Genomic DNA, 16,992 nt, shown 5'->3' with positions numbered 1-16,992 from the left:
CACACACGCGCGCGCACACACACACACACGGAATATTACTCGGCTTTAAAAAAGAAGGCACTCTTGCCATAGGCGACACCACGGACAAAGCTGGGGGACATCACGCTAAGCGAGATCGGCCATCGCAGCAGGACAAACACGGCCCGATTCCGCTTGCACGAGGAATCTGAAACGGGCGCGTCTACACCAGCAGAGAGCGGCAGGGGACACGGGGGCGTTGTTCAGCGGGTCTAAGGCTTCGATCGTGCAAGACGGCTGAGCCCGGGAGCCGCGCCGTGCCCTGCCGGGCCTGCAGTCGTCAGCGACGTGCCCGTCAAGAGCGTGGGTGTCGTGTCACGTGTTCTTAAACGATTAATAAAGTGTGCGTGTGTCGGAGTGGAACGCTTGTCGGCGGCCCGGTAAGTCGCATCCTCCCCATTTACCCACAGCGACAGTGAGTTTTCTAACCTAAGTCTCTCTACACACCCTTCGCTTTTACATAAACTTAACTCGATCGCTGTCCAAGCTCAGGCAGAATCGTTTGGTCCGCTCGTCGAGAGACACGGTGATACGCATACGTCTTTTGTACAGACGAGGCACTTTTCCAGATTTCCCCAGTCACACACAGGGTCTGTGGTTGCTGTTGGTAAACTGCCCTGAATTTGGTTGAAATAATGGGAAAAGGAAAGTCATACACATCATTGTGCTTGTCAGCGATTCGGGGAAGAACCGTGCTGAGTGGGACGGCTAGGGGATAGGTGGTGGGCGGTAGATGCATAGATGGGTGAGAGGCTGTGGGTGATGGGTAGATGAAGGATAGATGTGCTGGTTGAGTGGGTGAGTGGGTGAATGGAATGGTGGGCCAGAGGGCGTGTGGGTGAGCAGGTGGTAGGTGGTGGACGCATGGATGGATGGATGTCGTGGGTAGATGGCTGAAACGATGCGGGGTGGGCAGGTAGATGGGTGGGTAGATGGGTGAGTGAATCAAATATCTGGGAGCCCCGCCTATAGTGACCCCCACAGAGCCATTTCATGTCTCAGTCACGGTTTCACCATGATCCCCATCATTTTCAGAAACTGTCCAGATGTAAAACCCCGAGAAAGAAGCAAAGGGGGCAAGTATGAAGCCCGTTTCGTGCTGCCCCGGCGAGGCCCGCTTTTTAATGCTCGGTTCCGGAAATTCGGGATGGGGGCCCGGAGTCCCTTTATATTTCCCGGCGTGCATCAGAGTCATCTCCCAGACCCAAAATCCTCAGACTCAACCGTGCGAACGGCTCTGCAGACGCGAAGTCTGGGCCTCCTTTGTCTGCTTGTCACACACTCCACTCTGGCAGGTAATTGTTAAGCGGGTAGCGGAAAGGTAAGCAGTTTATTGCAGGTGGCAGTTAGCAAGCAGTCGGAGAGCTCACAGCTCATCCTCACAGCAGAACATGAGTGGTGACCCTGTGGCAGCCCCAGAAGATTTCAGAGGAGCCGTTTCAGGGATCAATGGCAGTTCCATTACTGTTCTCATGGTTAATCAATGGAGCACACACTGTGACGTCCCCAACTGCACACACACCTGGCCGCGTCCCCGACTGCAGCAGAGATACGCTACAAAGGAAGGGCAGATCCGCGAGGCTCCGGGCAAGGCGGCGATATCGCTCCGTAAATTTCTCCTGCCACGGCAAAGGATTCTGCAGCTCAGCGGGCTTTACTTCACGACCCCGGGAAGATTAAAAGAAAATTGACGGGACCGTGGGCGACAAATCGTGCTGCTCTCTCGTGCGGCTGAGGAATGCGCACGCCGTGTCTGGAAACGAATGAATAAATAAATAAAAAGCCTTGTTTCCAAGAATAAAAATCAATGAATCTCAAAACGAGGCCCATTTCAAACATTATTAAAAGTGCTTTTTAAAAATCCTCGGGCTCCTTTTCCCTCTCGTTGCCTTGGAATCTAAATCTTCGGCGTGCGCTTGAACGAGGAGAACGCTTCCGCTTTCCCGGGCGTCGACGTGCAGAACCTGCCCTGCGCGCTCGCTGTCCGTCATGTCATTGACCACGTCATTCGCCACGGAGATGAATATTCGATTGTCTGCGCGTGAGGTGGAGGATGCCGGGTCGCTGTAACGAAGTGGGAATTCCCGTAGAATCGGCTGCTTTAAAATCTTCACCGTGTTGTGTGGAACCTGGGATACAATAATAATAAGCGGTAGTGTTTCCTGTCCAGGCTCCTCCATGTGTCCTTTCCCCAGTCCTTAGGGTTCATCGTCCGGAAGCCTGGCTCGGACACCTGGAACCTGAACACGGAGCGTTTTTCTCACGATCTCGCGTCTCCTGGAAGTCTCTCGACTCGCGGATGGCTGCTCGACAACGAAGCCAGGACACGCTTCTTCCTGACACTCTCGTAAATAAGAGTGTGAATTGGGTAATGTCTTGGCACAGTTGAAAAAGAACATCGTGACTCCATACTCTGGTGGGAAAACATGCCAGACGTGAGATGTATTTTCGTGAACCCCATTTAAACATCGAGCATTCGTGACTTTATAATGACCCCTTCCTTGCCTCTCAAGTCTTGTTAAGCACCTGCCGGGAGATCCCCCAGTCCCTCTTCATAGCGACTCAGGATCAGGGCTGCCATCGGCGTCCCTTCCAGCCCCAAAGCTGCCTCCTATGGCAGACACGCCTGGAACATGCTGGGCTTCCCATCACCGTAAGAAACGCCAGGACTAGACGCAGCACTTAACATACCGGCGTGATAGTTTATTAGTCAGCCCAGGCTTCCGTAACAAAACAAGATAATGAACAACAGAAATCTGTTTCTCACCGTTCCAGAGGCCGGATGTCGTGAGTCGGGTCGCCAGCATGGCGGGGTCCCGCTGAGCGTCCCTCCTTACAGAGAAAGAGATCTCTCTTTCTCTTCCTCTTCCTAAAAGGCCACAGTCCTAATAGATGAAGTCCCCACCTTTATGACCCAATTTAACCTTCATTACCTCCTAAATAACTCTGTCCCCTGACAGGGTCACCCTGGGGCTTAGGGCTCCTACAGTTGCCCAAGGCAGAAAGCAGCAGGTGCTTACAGTCAGGCTGACGTTTGACGCTGCATTTTACCCTGAGGGTCCCCTCATTAGAAAGGAGAAGCAGTTGAGAATCTTCCGGTGGGGACGCCCAGTGACCAGGCACCTGTGCTTAACGGGGTGAGCGGAGTGCAGGATGTAGCCATTGCCATTGAGCACAGGAGAGGGGTCTGGTCGACCCCTGGGTTTGTACCAGCTCAGCCTAACAGGAAGTGGACCAGCCTCACTGAGGTCACGGCTCTCATCCGGATCGGTCTGAGCCCAGGCCCCCTCAAGGCGATCTGGCCTGCCTTAGCCGCTCGCCAGGAGCAAAGCAAAACCCTGTCAGGGGAAGACGATAACTCAGCGTGTCGAGTTCGCTCCAAATTCTTGTCGTACACAATGTCTGGAATTTAATGTTTAAAATCCTGGCCATCCCAGAGACAAAGCAAATGTCTGAAAATGGAAAGAAGCAAACATGTTAGAAAGAATATCCAAATATTTGAATTGTGAGACAGGGACTTAAGGAAACTAGATGGAGAATTTCAGAGTATAATTAAAATATTTGAGAATGAATTTAATGCTCGCACAGGCTCCGAGGACAGCCGGTTGAGCGATGCCGTTATTTCCGAGGTCAACGGGATGGTTCATTCACTTTCTGTTACTTCGAGGTATGTCGGCTCAGGCCACATGGCCACGCGTAAGACGGGTCCACCCTCCCTCCCGCGTCAGTGAGGAGCGGCCAGGGCTCAGTGGCGAGGCCATTCCGTTCTCGCTTAACCCTTTCTTCAGTCAGACTCAGAATCAAAGAGATCCTCACAGAGACCCCCAAACCCGACTCCAGATCGGCTCCTAAGGGTTCTCATCATGTCCAGAAAAGCAGGCTCTGGTCCAGTTAGGGGTCACGCCCTCAGGTGACAGAGAAACAGCCGCGGACAGTGGCCGCAGGAGCCACAGCTGACCTTGAGCCATGGGGTGGGAGGGGACTGGAGGTGGCTTTACTGAAACAGCGACAGTCCACAAAGGGCTTTTGCCATCTTCCTCAAGGGTCTGCGTCTCCAGCTCTGATCCGTGGAAAAGGGGGAACCAAAAAATAAGAATCATGGTAAGATATTTTTACAGACGTCTTAAGGAAGGAAAGGGAAGGATAAGGAGCCACAGAACCGTATGGTCGCAGAAACAAACCTTTAACTTACTGGTGTGCGTTTGACTCAGAGAGGGTGGGGCGAGTAGAAGACACTGTTCGCTCTCCGTCTGGGGACCTGAGGGCTGGTCGTGTCCACCCGGCGGTGCTGCTGTGGGGCCTCGTGTCGGCCGAGGGGCCTTTAGCGTTGACATTTATTGGTAAAGACGCCGAGTTAGGTCTTGGCGTGACCGGCTCGTCCTACACCTAAGACATCACCCGTCATACGAGGGCGCGACGTGGAGCCCCGCTGGGGCACGGCCATCCACGTTTCCTCTTTGTGACGTTCGCTCTCGGAAGGATTCGTCACCTCTTTTTAACGTGGCGCTAAGTGGAGCTGGAAGTCTGGACCGCTCTTAGGAGAGCTCTGTGTAGCCAGAGTGGACGGCCAGGTAGCGGGGGTGACGCACGTGGGGGTGCTTCCCAATGGGAGGCCTCTGTGGTAAATGGCAAAATTGTCACAGATACCAGGTGCGACTAACGTACGGTTCCCCTCAACTGATACGCCCTCACCTGTGAGACAGGCCTGGGGCTGAGGAAACTTCTGGAACAGGTGGGCGCCGAGGGTCTTAACTTCCAACACTCTGCTGAAAACACGCACAAGAGGAAATAAAGTGATAGGTTTGCCCTAATGGTTTGAATACAAGTTATTGAAACAGAAAATTCATTTCAAGGAAAAACAAGAACCGTTTTTCCTTTTTTCTGCTAGATGCGACATATTTTGCCGGAGGCGGTCTTGTGTGGTGCTACACAGTTGCTGAAATCAGCAAAATAAAAAAATTCTAATAATTAATTTTACATGCATGATTAAAGAAATTGAGTTCTACAAACCTATAGATTCTAAAAATTAATGAACTGCAGTAAAAGTATGCTTTGCGAGAATGGATAATTTAAAACAGTGAAGTCGTAAGACAGAAATAGGCTTTTTCTAACAAGGTTGTTTTCTGAGAATTCTTTAGAGAATTTTAACATGCTATTCAATAATTCTATAGAAAAATAAGTTATACTTTTAACAAGATTTTCAATTATAGCCTCTCATTTTTACGTTAGCAGAAAATATCACTGATTCCCAGCATTCTTACCGCTATTATTGAAAAGAATATAAATAGGTTTTACTTCAAAACGTTTACCCTATTTAAGTATAACAAATTATAACATCAAAATACAATATGTAAATGCGAGCAATGTATTTGTTCCCGAAAAAATATGATTTTTCTCTTCTCGATGGTGAATATTACAAACGAGATTTATTTACGTATTTTCGACCCTTTCCCCTCGCCCCCATGCAACTCCAGCGGAATAAAGACAGAAAAAGCACCAGGGACACCAGGATCTGGCCGTGTAGTGCAGAACCTTGGACACCTGTGAGTGAGCGGCTGATGCTCACCGACGCGGGCACTGGCCGATTCCGCCGTCCTTCGCTCTGCCACCTGCCCAGGACTGACGCTCACCTCTGAGCCCCGTGTCGGCTGCAAACCGTCCGAATCAACTCTGAGTCCATCCAGCGGACACGACTTCAGCGGTGGGGCCGTCGGGGGCTGGGCTGGCCGCATGGGAGATCACGGCACCCAGAGGACAGCCAGCGCCAAGCCCCAGCTTTGAGGCGGGGCTCCGGGGCTGCCCAGGCGTACGGTCCCCAGGGAGCCCCGTGCGCAGGCGCCCCAGGCGAGGCCAGCGGGCACCCACCCAGGCGGTCTAGCCTACGTGCCTGAGCCCTTGACTTGCAAACAAATAAAATACCTGTGGTTTTAGGCCGGTTTTCACAGGGCGAGGTCCTGCGGGAAGGGGATGTGCCACAGACGTTGTCCTCGTCCCGGGCTGCTTCCTGTGGCAGGAGCACAGTGGGCGTGGCCCCAGGCCCCCCTCGCAGCTGGGCCTACCTGGGCGTGCCCAGTCTGGCCGCGGGGCAGAGCTGGGTGAGCTGGTCCCAGCCCTGCTCTCGGAGACCACCTCTCTGCCAAAGCCTGACGTTGCCCTCGGGGCCCCACGAGGCCACTTGCTTGGCCGGTGTCTGTGGGCACCTGCCTCGGTCTGCACCTCTGTGACAGGCGGGGACGCCGCCCATGTCCTAGCCCGGAGCTCGGTTGTCCGTGGCCCTCCCATCAGCCGACTACCCGGACCTGGCCTGTGTCTGCAGCGCGGGCGACGTCTTGGTCACAACGAACCCCCTTATTTCTCAGGTGGCTCAGATCAGAGTGGGGAGGCTGGTTTCACAAATGGGGGGGTCATTCAAGGACCCCACCCAGCCAGACGCGGTAGGACAGCGGTGAGCGGTGGCCCCTGGGGGTGGTGTCGGCATGGCGCTGGGGCCCCCCCGAAGAGACAGGGCCTCCAGTGGGGGTCCGCGCGGGGCCGTGAGGAGAGGGAAGAGAGCACTTGCAAAGTGTCTCCTTCCAACCGTGGCTCGGTCACCGCCACGGAGAGACAGAGTGTGACTGCAAGGGCAGGTGACAGAAGCCGCAACGAGGCAACTCTGAGGGACGCGCTGGGGAGCAGGCGGGACGTCCCCCCAGGACGGGTCAGCTCTCTCCGCTTCGCGGGGCCCGTCTTGCCTTCGGCAGAATCACGTTAGCTCTTTCATCACTGTCGAATTTTACTCGGCCTCGTTTTTAAAATTCCAACTCGGCGGCCCCGGGCGAGTCGCGCATTCTACGCAAGCTGAAAGGCGCGATAGCCATCGAACGTTCGCCTTGGCTGCGGAGTGTCGGCACGGATGCGGGAGCCTGAGATGACCGTGCCCCACCCGCAAGGCCCTGGATCCGCCCCAAGCCACAGAGGACGAAGCGGGATTTTTCCCAGCTTCTCCTTCGCGTGTGTGAAAACCTGCAAAGACCGAGTTAACCAGGCAGCCTCAGCCCAGCGAGCGACCCTGCTCCGGATCCTAGAATTGAGGTCTCACCGGTTGCCCCAGGTATGTTGGGAAGGGCCCGGGTGCGTGCACCTGCGTCCCTACTATGCGGGGCTCACGCACTCGCTTCATGCTCTGTTCCCAGACTGTGAGAAACACACGCCTTGAGCCTTGCGAAGGGCTTTGCGTGAGCATGCGTTGTCTCTAGCCCTCTCCCACTGCTTGTGACTGTGATTATGGGGCCACCAGGAACAGAAGACACAGCCCGTGCAGAAGTCACCGGGGGTCTGAGAGTACCTCGGTCAGCGAGTCAACAAGAACGCGGAGCGGTTATTCTGAAAGCACTAAACCGTAAGTGGATCGAAGCTGGACGGATTTAGACTCTTTCTCTTGTTCATCGGAAGAGCTGCAGTGTTTTTCCCCAAAACACTGCTGTGCCCACACCCTGAACATCATCCCGTCTGTCCTGCAAAGTGCACGATGGCCCGGTTTTCACTGCTGAGGACGCTGGCTTTTCAGAGCCCTGGCCCAGTGACCACGGACGCCCCAACACGGCGTGATTCTGCCCGGCATTGTGGAAGGCATTGCAGCCCCACGCGGGTCAGTGGGGAAGGAAGTTGAGGAGGCGCGATGTTCGGCCCCAAGATGTTAACTCATAATTTTCTTCTTCTTTCTGTTTTTTGGCCACGAAAACTTCTCCCTGGTAGGTGTGGGCATCATTTTCTCTCTTCTTCGGGAGGAGAGAGCATTTTACATCCACGGCCACGAAGGCAGAGACGGGACAGAGGGAGGAGGCGGCGTCGGACCCAAACGTGACTGCAAAGTGTGGGAACACGGACGCGAGGGCCGTCGGCCCCCCGCGGCTGGATGTGACACCCACGCTTCCTTCCCTACCGTCTCTAGCGAAGCCGATTCCACGAGCAGAAAGGAAACGCCACGTGTGCTCTCTCTGGGTGAAGCTTAGTGGTTCTGGCTTCTCCCGTGGCGCTGATTCAGACTGTGACCCGTTCGGCACCCAGCGTGTCCTGGAAGTGGAGTCGAGGCTGGTCTGGTTTCCGGCGGAATGCTGGGCCAGCTCTGACACGGGACAGGCGACTCCGAGTCCCGGCCAGCCACCGTCCTGCGTGGTGCGGGGGGAGGTAGGATCGGCTTCCCCGGCCCCCTCTCCGCTCATGCAGGTGACCTCGTTGGGACTCGGAGAGGGTCTCCAGCGTGGGGGCTTTGGAGTGTGTCTTGTACGAAATGACATCAACATTCCAACGGGAATGATAAAGACGAAGATTTTAAAACATTATCTCTTGAGCGACCACGTGCTGTAGGCTCGTATGTCACACAGCATAAGAGATCACTTTGAATCTGCATAAGGACCCAGAGCAGCCTGGTGCGGGGTGGATGAGGTCGCTTCTTGCTTATCGCGCTCATTTTGGTGTTCGTCTGCCTCGTCACACTGACATTTACGCTGGAGCTTCCCGCCCTCCTGTGTGTCCTGCCATCGGCACGCACCCTGGCGGGTGCCTGTCTCGAAGGGACAGGCTTCACGTCGCAGGCCCGCCTGCTCCCTCCAGGGCGGGGGGCACGGCAGCCCCCCATGCCGGCTTCCTCTCGCCTGCTTCCAGCAGGTGCACCGGCGTCTCCTGGGAAAGTGGCGTCAGCGGCCTGAGTGTCAGGGCGGAGAGTGAAGGGCCCCCTCGGTGGGTAAAGATGGACAGACGCTCTCATCTCTCGGACCGGGGCGCGTCTGCTTTCTGTTATTTCTGTTATATTTTGTCTGCTTTCTGTTATGTTTCTCGTCCGTATTAACTGTTCTTGACCGTCGCTGCTAATTCTATCAACTGGCGGTCGGTCGGTGTGCTAATTAGGGACTTCCTGCCAGGCAAGGCGGCCAGTCTCAGCGTTCGCGTCTGACCAACTGCTGTGCCGTCCGCCTCTTCAGGGTTTTGAGGGTTGGAATGTGGGAACAACTCGAAAAGTTAAAGTGATTATTTTTTAATTGAACTTTTTCAAATTTTATTTCGTGATGGCCATAGTTTCACCTGCCATTGTATGATTATCCTGCAGCCGATTTTCCCCAGGAGCAACATCCCGCAAATCTACAACACAGCGTTGCAACCGAGAGACTGCCATCGGCACAGCGAGACCCCAGCCATCCTGACACCACGAGGTGTCCTAGAAATCCCTACCCCGTAGAGCTAGCACATGTTTAAAGTTGGGAGTTTAATTAAAAGGGTTAGAGACCAGATTCGCTGCTGAATAAAATCACCCTGGCCAAGAAGTCGTACACGGTCACCGTTTTGGGTCACTGGAGTGGTCCCGTGTCACTTGTCTAGCTCTGAACTTCGGGTGCATTTCTCCAATTCAGATAACAGAGCCTTTCCAGGTTGTTTCTTCTACAAGATACCGAGTCAAATTTCTGATGAACTTTTCCTCTAAATTAGCGTCATTAAAACACAACTGGCAGATTCAGCGTCTGGTGAGGACCCGCCTCCCAGTTCACAGATGGCGTCTTGCTGTGACCTCACACGGTGGGAGGCTCAAGGGCTCTCAGGGTCTCTGCATAAAAACACCGGTCCCGTCCTGGGGCTCCACCCTCATGACCTCGTCACCTCCCTGAGGCCCCGCCTCCTGACACCGCTACACGGCGGTGGGGTGGGGTAGGATTTCAACATATGAATTTTGGGGGGACACAAATGTTCACTCCGTAACAGAGCTACAAAGAAGCTACGTAAAGCGGCTCAGCGCAGGAGCAGCTGGGTGAGTTTTTCATTCCTATTCTGGCTGGTTTGTCTGTTCAGACTGGTGTTTACTTGAGCATGATTGAAAAAGGTAGTTTAATTCTGCTAAAACCTCGTGAAAGAAGAAACACAGGGAGTGAAATCTGAATGGTGAGATCAAGATGCGTCAGGTGAAAACTGGCCACCCGAAACCTGGACTATATTCGACAGTGGAAGTACAGGTGGAAGAATTCAGATGAGAATGTGGCTGTGATTCAAGGTACAGTAGCATCCGAGAAATAAACCTTTCTTTTTAACTCGCAAAATTCAATTAAGAAAACATTAGTAAAATTCCAAGATTAACGTGCAATGCAAATCCTTAAGACGTTTTTTGAGGTTTTGTAAAACTTCGAGACTGTTTCTGTGCTCAGATCTTTGCTTGGCTTGTACCGAGGGGGAGGCAGGGTCTCAGGGTCGAAACAGCCATCCTTCCCACTGGACGCGTCCAAACATCCGTCACTGGGGGAAGATGCTGTACAATTCTTAAGGTCATGTAGGAGTCAGCGGGCGACCTGGCTTAAAAACGTCAACGTGAACATGAACTATTCCTAGAATGGGACATGTTTTCTGGAAAAAAATTGGGCTTCCTGTTGTTTTCTGAAGCAGCTGACGTCTCCTGCGGTGCGGAAGGAGAGTCGCGCGGATGGAAGGAGGAGATATTTCACCCTCGTCAGAGCAAACCTTTGTGCCGACCTCCTTAGCAACGCTCTGTAGTTCATTTCCCGTCGGACGAGTAAACCTAGTCTGATTCTTCTTGGAATCGTGGATTTTTTTGAATAAAAATAAAGCTTGAAATGTTGGGTGACGGTCTATGGGATGATTCTGTTCTCCTATTTTACTCTGCTGCCAAAATTTCATACGAGCGAAAACATCCCGCTCAAAAAGGAATACAAAATCTGGTTACGTATGAAAGAATCTTCTGTGTTATCGTCACGATATATTTTTGAAAACATGGCGGAAAAAGGAAATCTGAAATGTAATACAAAGAGTCTCTCGTCTGTAGCAAGTTTTATTTTCTTTCTGAGAATATTTCCCAATTATTGCCTCCCAGAAGTACATTGCATTTGGTATTAAATAATGAGGGCAAAAAGAGCGTGCAAAATCATAGTTGACCATTTTAAGTCAAGCCTAAGAAAAAGATTTCCTTCACACATCCTAGATAACCGAATGGTTTAATCTAATGATTTTTATGATGATAAATGAAACAATTTATTTTTCAAGGTAGCGATATAATAAAATCTATTTTCTATTTCGATGTATTATGCATTTAACATTTCTCAACGTCTTTGCTCTATTACATATAGAGACCAGTTCCCAGATATTTATTTATTACATCATGAAAATTGAGGACTAGTGCCTTATTCATGTGTCCACCAAGCCTATGATTATCATTTTATGATATTCTACAGAATTTACTCGGCTATTACATAATTACTATGCTTTGATGAAATATAACAGACTTAAGTAAAAATGATATAAATCAGATGAAATGAACACCTGCTGGAGGCCAACTGATAATATAATTTTCAAGGTGACCCAATGCAGTTACTCTGCCCACGCAAAGATTTCTATTAGTTCCCATACTATTAGCAAAGGTGTAAATAATTATATGGTGACTATTAGCTCATCATGGGGGACAATAGACTAATAAAGTGCTTCGATGATTCATATGTCTTTTCAAAGTGCACCTATTACGGGAACCACTTCAGAAACTGAAGTACATGTTCAATATGTCATTTAGTAAATAAGTAAGCTTAGGGCTATTTCAGTGACTTTTTCAAAAGACCACCTGTTTTGTTTTTTTTTTTAAGAATAAAACTTTTTTTTAAAGTTTCTTTCTCAAACTGGGTACCCCAGAAAATAGACTCCGAGGCATAAACTTACGTGCCGACTCTTCATCGGTGAGTGTAACCCCATGGCGGCAAGCACAAGGCGACAGCGATGTCAGCCGAGCGAGTGGGGAGGTAAAATACGCAGGGACACGTATCCGGATTGACCACCCCTCTGCCACGAGGCTCAGGGGACATCGTCATGTTGGTCAGATGAACCACTGTGTCTTGGGACCGTCCGTCTGGGGGAAAGATAGGAGGACAGGTGACCCTGAGTGCCCCCCGTCCCTTATCTCTGCAGCTTGTTTTCTCCAACCCCCACACCTCCAGGATGCATGACCCCAACATCCAGGCGGCCTCTGGGGAGGCTCGAGCCCCAGTTGTCCAGACGGGCCGGCCCTGGGGACAGAGGGTGTTTCCTGCGGTCCTCAGCACCCCACGATCTGCTTTCGGCAGCCGGGTCCGGGACGCAGGTGTCCCCAGAGCTGCTTGGGGTCTGACGGTGTCCGCCCTCGCCACCTCTTCCCATTCTCAAATCTCGTCTGCATCTACCACATCCCGTTCCCTTTCGGACAATCATTTATTTAATAAAACCGCCAAGAATGCTGTTTCCGAAACTTTAGGGAATTTTATAATGTTTTAAAACTTTGCCTCATCAGTTAATCATTAGCCCTCACTCGGGACCCTCCGGAGAGAATTCCGTGGGCTGGGCCTTGTGCAAGAGCCCCTGGGAGTCGCTGTCCCCAGGAAGGACAGTGTGGGGTGTCGTCTATAACGTTATGTCTGAAAGGGGATCCCGGTGGCCACGTGCTGCAAGCCGGGGACCCAATGCCCACGTGCGGATAGCGGAGCTATTCCGTGGACGTCTCTGCAGGAAGGGCCGGAGGGCCGGCTGTTTCTCCGACTACAGGACACCGCCTTCTAGAATTGTTCTTTCTCATGCAGAGTGGTCTTTATATTTTTTCCAGCAACTGTACGAGTCGATCTGAAGGGTTGTCGCTCAGGCTTCATTATTCTTTCTCGTATGTAGCTGCTATTGAAGAGTCATCTGTTCAACGAGAAAGCAGCTCAAGCACACACGAGCCACGCGCATCTTTTTCCCCACGGAGGGAGGGAGAGGCCTCGGATACGCAGGAGACGGTTTGGGACCGTACAGAGGAAGGCGGTTCCACGTGGGGGTGCAGGGGGCAGTGCCGGGGACACTGAGCAGCGAGCCCGCAAATTGGCATCACTCCTTGCTCGGGACCAAAGCGCAAGGTTTGTAGGGTCGAAAGTGCGCAGTCATTGTGATCCTGTGATTTTCGTTTGCTTTGTATGCATTTCCTTTTGTTAATTCTGCATGAGTTTTGTTTCTAATTGGACAGCTTGTTTCCTATGAGACTGAAGAAACACCCCAGGGGATTTCGTACCTACTTAGTGAAGAGGGATTTAAAATACAAAGACATCACAAGGGACGTAAAGTTTACCAGGAAGACCTGAAGGCCTCGCTCACTCCTCACGTGACATGGTGACATGCTGGCTGTACGTTGCCAGCGGAGCCGGTGCTTCTGCAGTGAAACCTTCCTTCGGCTGAAATCGGATTTGAAAACGACATTTTGAACACACGTCCCTCAGCACGGTGACTGAGAGACACCCCAGGGACAGGGGAGAATGTGGGGTCCTCTTGTGGCTTAATGCCCTGCGGGGTAGGTGACTCTGAGTCCACCCAGGCAACGGGCGGGGACGGGAACGCCACCCCACCTCGGTGGCACGGCCGCTCGACCGCTCGAGGGCTCCGGTGACTCCCGCTGAGGGAGTCACTCTGATCTCTGTAAAGAAAGAGCGAGGAAGGGCTCTTTAAAAGTACGCGGCCGTGACTTTTTTCTCCCGTGTCACTTGTCCGTGGGTCACCGCCGACCTAGAAGAAACGCACACGCAGCGAAGGGGACTTTTCCCCGGCATGAACGTGTCAGGACATCCTTTTCCTCACCCCATGAAATGTTGAGATTGCAGATATTTACCTCATTGGGAAGGCGGCCCTCGGGCAGGCTCCAAGTCCAGACTCTCGGTGGCATCCATCCTGCGGTGACTACTCAGCGGGGGGCAGGGTTGGAGGCCCCACTCGTCCCTCACGTAGGGGCCAGCAGGTGGCCCCAGCCATCGGGGGAGTCAGCCCAGGAATGTGGGAAAAACCCGAAGATATTGACAAACCCGCAAGATCTTTGCTTTCCACAGAAGGGTCCCCTCTGGAGTCTTGGGACCTGGGGACATTCCGGGAACACAGCGGGCATCTCCTGCTTTCTGCAGCCACCTCCATAAACTCCCGTCTTCCTTGACATTCAAGAAGAGAACGGCTGAAAGATGGACTTCGTATCGGAGCGACAGACAAACGAGGATGGTGTCGTTCACGGAAGAACGTAGCGTCACGTTCGGTGGCTTCCTAGAAAGAGGGACTGTCTCGGAAAACGTCGAGATGTCAGGACCGGCAAGCAAACGTGTTTATGGAAAACAGAGAGGAAGCCAGGTCTGCTAGGCGTCCGAGCCGCCCGTAAATGCTGCTGTTTCCCCGGGAGCTCGGGCTCCGGGGGTTAACTCGGTTCCATTCCTGCTGGTTTGCCAGACCGTCCCGCCACGGACGCCCCCGCCCGCGCCCTGTCAGTTAGTGCCCACCAATGATGCTCATTTCAGGGCCACCGGCAGGTAATGAGATGTTGATTGGGAATATTCTAGAACTCACTTGCTGATGATTATGTGTTATTTTAACAGGAGAATGACAATAATTTCCTGTAATGCCACTTGTTAAGGTAATTATGCCGTAATTGCCTTATCAAGGTGTCACGGAGGAGAGAGGAGAAATTCCAAGATGCCACAGCTGCTGTCACGTTCCTTCCAGAGCTCTCTTCAAACCGCATTGTCAGCCACGGGGACAAATCCCTTCCGGCCGGGTCAAACCCGAACGCTGTCGTCCTGGGTAGGTGACGTGACCTGAAAATGAGACTTTGCAAGAGTTGATTTTTTTTTTTTTTCTGCGTAGGTCTTAATATAAAAGTTATGTGCTGAATCAAATGCATAGATACAACAAAACGTATTTCCATCGCAATGGAATTCGAAGAGTTTGTAGAAAAACGTAGATTTAAGAATAAATTAAACATCAGTAAATAGAATAGCATGTGAGAAAGGGCATATGTATCTAAAATAATAAGTGACGGAATGTGGTTTCCAGTTAAAATCTAATCGAAGATGATGTCCAGAGTATAGAAAACAAATTAGCACGTTCTTTGTTGGACTTCCTAGGTTCACGGCAAAGCTATAAAGTATTTGTTCATTTCAGTAAGCCCTTATATCATTATTGTAGTTATCGATCACACAAAAATATTCAGCAGACGTGGGAACCTGTTCTAAAATATTAAGCAAATGTATTTTCCAAATAGTCCAAAATTCAAATGCATTTTCTCTGCCGCATGGAGCTTGCATTCTGTCTGGAGGGAATGAGGATAAGAAGGATGGACAAGTGGAAAGCCAGCGTGGTCAATTCTGGGAAGAGGTGACGGGGAAGCACGGGACAGGGCAGGTAGCCGGACGCCAGGGTGGGGGCAGGGTGGCGCTTCCGGAGGGTGGCGTGCGCATCGGCCCGGCCCCCGGCCAGACTGCCAGGGGTGGAGGAAGTGGCCGGGCAGTGACCGGGGGGGAAGCATGCAGCGCAGGATGTAGGTGGTGCCTCTGAGGAATGGCGAGGGCGTGGGGAGGTCTCGGCTGGAGGGACGACTTGGATGACAGATGCGGAGGTGAGCTCGGGAGCAGAAAGGGGCCCGGATAGCCAAGGGCCGGCTCACTTGGCGAGGGACGGAAGCCTGTGGCGTGTGCAGTGTACCCACAGTCCTGATACCAGCCTTGGGAACGGACCGAGGCGGGCAGGAGGGAGGGTTCCAGCTGCTGGGCTGGTAGGTTGATGGCGAGGGCTCGCATCGGGGCGTGGAATGAGAAGGGGTGAGCAAAACCCGACCTTACCGTCTGACTGAGGCGGGGAAGACCAGGGAGACGTCGATGGGCAGAGGGCGGGCTCTTAGCCTGGTCACCTAGGAGACAGAGCGGCCATCATCCGGCGGAGGACAGGGAGGGAGGCAACCAGGTTTACACAGGTCCCTAGGAGTGTCGCATCCTTTTAAATACAGATGAAGGAGGCGGTGGGTGGAAACAGATGCGGGGGGCCAGGCATTTTCCGCCAGTGCGTTTCGGGGATCGTATTTTGAAAAAATACCCAACGTATGCTGACTCCTCCATGCTTTCGAAGTCCTGCGTCCTCTCCTCGATTAAGTCCACATTATGGAGCTAAGCTTTATTTGCCTCAGGAAAGAGCACGAGGGGCCTCAGAAACATTCCCGTCTTGAGTTTTGAGCTCCTAATTAGACTTTTTAAAAACGAAAGCTGAACAATCGTTTGAAAGTCAAAGCACTTTTGATTTCTAAGAGCCAGGCTCTCTTGAGAAGGAATTTTTTAATCTTCAAATTAAAAATAGCTTAGCTAAGAATTCCAGCGGTGAACTCAGAGGTCTTGGAGCATGGGCTATGAACCGTACCCCACCGAAAAGGCAGGAGAGTCGTGATCAAACTCCGTGCTGCCCCCTCTCCAGGCAGAGGGGAGACACTCGGGCTGCGACAGGAACTTGGATGCTGCCTGGGGTCCAGGAAGGGGCTCAGTGTCCCAGCCCATTGGGGTGAAGCCACGTGGGGGAGGCCGGTGATGGAAATGCCTCGTGGCTTCAAGGTCAGCACACAGGGACGCCGAGCGCCTCGTTTCTTGAGTGCAGCCCGAGGGACAGATGCTCTCTTAGAAAAGCTGGGAGCCGTCATGGCCGCCGAGAAGTAGAGGGTGGCGCTCGGAGGACGTGGAAGAGTGGACCGGCCACGGTCCCACAAAACCCTTTCCCAGCGCAGTTCGGGGAGATTGGCCAACAGTGGCCCAAGAGAGAACGCATGTGAGAGACAGTGACAGAAGGGACGTAGTGGCTGTGACATGCGGTCCAGGCCGTGGACTGGCACGGCAAGGCCTCGGGAAAGGCTACCTGCTCCTGCGAGGAGGCCCACGGGGAGGCGGGACGCAGGCCGGGTGCTCTCTCCCCACAACGCAGCGTCCTCAAAAGTCATATTCGGATTTTAATTAGTAAAGGATGAGAAAGGTTAACATGTTTTTAAAAGAGAATTTGAAAGGCAGATAAACAGTGAATGGATAGATGAATAGACGGACGGACAGATGGATGGATGGATGGATGGATAGATAGATAGATGATAGATAGATAGATAGATAGATAGATAGATAGATAGATAGATGATGGATAGATAGATAGATGATGGATGGATAGATGATGGAT

The sequence above is a fragment of the Pteropus medius genome, unplaced genomic scaffold (genome assembly GCF_902729225.1).
Source record: "Pteropus medius unplaced genomic scaffold, Ma_sr-lr_union100, whole genome shotgun sequence".
NCBI lineage: Eukaryota > Metazoa > Chordata > Mammalia > Chiroptera > Pteropodidae > Pteropus > Pteropus medius.
This window is presented reverse-complemented; position numbering follows the sequence as displayed.